This window comes from Tenrec ecaudatus, chromosome 8, assembly GCF_050624435.1.
Source record: "Tenrec ecaudatus isolate mTenEca1 chromosome 8, mTenEca1.hap1, whole genome shotgun sequence".
In the NCBI taxonomy this organism is placed as follows: domain Eukaryota; kingdom Metazoa; phylum Chordata; class Mammalia; order Afrosoricida; family Tenrecidae; genus Tenrec; species Tenrec ecaudatus.
In genome coordinates, this window is record NC_134537.1 from 95510997 (window position 1) to 95513882 (window position 2886).

Sequence of the window (2886 nt, forward strand, 5' to 3'; positions counted from 1 at the left end):
TTTACCTCATTAATCTTTTTAGACCTGAGTATGTTCGTTTGGATAATTAAGAACGTTTGATGCATGATAGATAACCCTTCAGAACAGTAAGGAGAGTAATGATTCCCTGAGGGCATGGGAAGAAAGGGGATGGCAAAGGGGGGAAGGGGACCTGATAAGCAATGATGACTGTATAACCCTACTTGAGGGGAATGAGTAACAGAATTGCAGGGGAATGGATACACTGGATGGGGTAAGTCATGGAACAAAGCAATAACAATATGGGGTGGATGGGAGCTGCGCGGATGTATTGGCGGAAGCACCCGGAGATGCGGAGTGAGGCTGTGTGATCACCATGGGGGCCCAATTGAGCACGTTGGGCCACGTGGTGCTCTCCCCGGTCTGGTTCGTCTACAACCTGCTCCATGAAGCTGTTCCAGTGCTCACCTGAGAGCCCGGCCATCAAGTACCTGGTGCGGCTGGTTGACAAGGAGAACATCAGCATGACACCCGATGGTTCCACTTTGCCCTGCTGTCACCCCAACACATCCTGGGTCTGCCCATCGGCCAGCACATCTACCTCTCGGCTCAGATTGATGGCAGCCTGGTTGTCTGGCCCTACATGTCCATCTCCAGCGACAATGACAAGGGCTTTGTGGACCTGGTCATCAAGGTTTACTTCAAAGACATCCACCCCGCTTCCCACTGGAGGGGAGATGTCCCAGTACCTGGAAAGCATGAAGATTGGGGACACATTGAGTTCTGGGGCCCCAACGGGCTGGTGGTCTACCAGGACAGAGGGAAGTTTGCCATCCGTCCAGATAAGAAATCCAGTCCCGTTATCAAGACAATGAAGTCTGTGGCATGATTGCAGGAGGGACAGGCATCACCCCAATGCTGCAGGTGATCCGGGCCATCATGAAAGACCCCGACGACTACACTGCATGCCACCTACCCTTTGCCAACCAGACGGAGAAGGACATCCTGCTACGCCCAAGCTAGAGGAGCTGAGGAACGAGCATCCTGCCTGCTTCAACCTCTGGTACATGGTGGACCACACCCCGTAAGCCTGGGACTACAGCCAAGACTCCGTGAACCAGGAGATGATCCGAGACCATTTCCCGCCACCAGAGGAGGAGCCCCTGGTGCTGATGTGGGGCCCCAGCCCATGATCCAGTACTCCTGCCTGCCCAACCTGGACTGTGTGGGCCACGCCAAGGAGGCTGCTTCTCCTTTTGAGAGGGACACCCACCTGCCCACCCACCTGCCAATGTGCACACCCTGCACCTGTCCTCACCCACCTCCTTGCTATCATTCCTTAACATCCCCCACCACATCCACACTGGGGCCTGGGTCCAGCATGGCCTGGGGACTCCCTCTGGGAGCAGGGCCCCAGTTTAGGTGGGTGCCCCCATAGCCCTTCCTCACCCATACCCAAACCGACAGACACTACAGGGCTGAGGCTGCTGCCACCAGCTCCCCTACGCCCGGCAGGGGACCAGGGTCTGGAGAGAAAGACAGTGGACAGGCAGCACAGGCCTGCAAGGCCAGAGGCCACCCTGGTAACATCGTGGTGACCCTGGGCTGCCACCCCAGGGCAGATCACTCAGTGTGCCCGGTAAACATGGGCTTCATTGTGCTTCCTCAGCTGTAGTGAACAATTGCACCACCACCTTTTGGACATGCTGAAATCATTCATGACAGCTTAGTATGAAAACATAAGTAAGCCCATCCTCCTGGACTTAGCAACCTGTGGGTGGCAAGTTACACTGTCCCTGCTGCCACCTGGACTGCCAGCCTCAGGGCCTGGGAGCCCTTCGAAGGGCTGGGCTGCTGGGGCAGCGAGGCAGACCCTGACCAGGGCTGGAGCAGGAAGAGGGTGCTGGCTGGTACATCCACACTTGGTGCTTGGGGGTTCCCAGCTGGATTGCCTCCAGCACTTGGGTCCAGGGCCAGGGATACCTGCCAGATGTGGAAACCAGATGTTTATTTTATCCTGTGCCCCAAGCCCCACCTTCTCCCCATCCTGGGGGTCTGAGCAGTGCCTCGTGCCCCAGAGATGTGCAGATCCTCCGGTGGCCCTGACATTGCCTTCAGACAGCAGCTGTTAGCTTCTCACATACCGGCTTTCTCTGTCATTTATGAGCAGAAAAAATGAAGTGAAACTTTGCTACTGGTAAAAAAAAAGTAACGATATAATAATAAAAGTTCCTAGGTGGTAGGGGAGGGGAGGAAGGGGAGAAAGGGGAGCTGATATTAAAAGTTCAAGAAGAAAGAAAATATTTTGAAACTGATGGTAGCAATTACAAAATTATTCTCCATCTAATGAATTATGGATTGTTATAATATCTGTAAGAGCTTCCAATAAATTTATTAACAAACAAACAAATAAAGTTTTTTGCTTGCTTCTTTTCTTTTCCTAAAGCAATGAATATGACCATGCTTTTTATTCTTTATTTACTACATTTACTTTCTGATAAAATCCCACAGTAAGCCAGTAAGCCTAAACCTTATTACTGTGGACAAATTGAATTTCAGACACACACACTTCACTTGATTAAATCTGTTAGAATCTCTCTTCCTCACTGCCTTGCAGACTGGAAGACATATCCCAGATGTACATATAAGCCACAGTAAATGAAACAGCCAGAATTTGCTGGGCGAGGCTAATTTGACCATTGCTACATAAATATGACCTTAAGATTAGAGGCTTGATTTATCCAAGCAATTTCCTTAAAGTATTTGATTGAATGTTTAGTTCGAGAGCTGCCTTAATCCTGTCTTTCCGCTCCTTGACATTTAAAATACCTCTATACACAGAGATAAAGGGTCACTGTCCCGGTCAGCCCAGCAGGGTTCAGGCAGCACCACCACAGGCTCCTAAGCTTTTTTCCTCCCAAGCATCCA

General features: G+C 51.1%; 1 pseudogene; it reads left to right on the forward strand.

Annotated features, from left to right (window-relative positions):
• Nucleotides 1-334: 334 nt before the first annotated feature.
• LOC142455478 (NADH-cytochrome b5 reductase 3 pseudogene) lies at nt 335-1396 on the forward strand (annotated as a pseudogene).
• Nucleotides 1397-2886: the final 1490 nt, after the last annotated feature.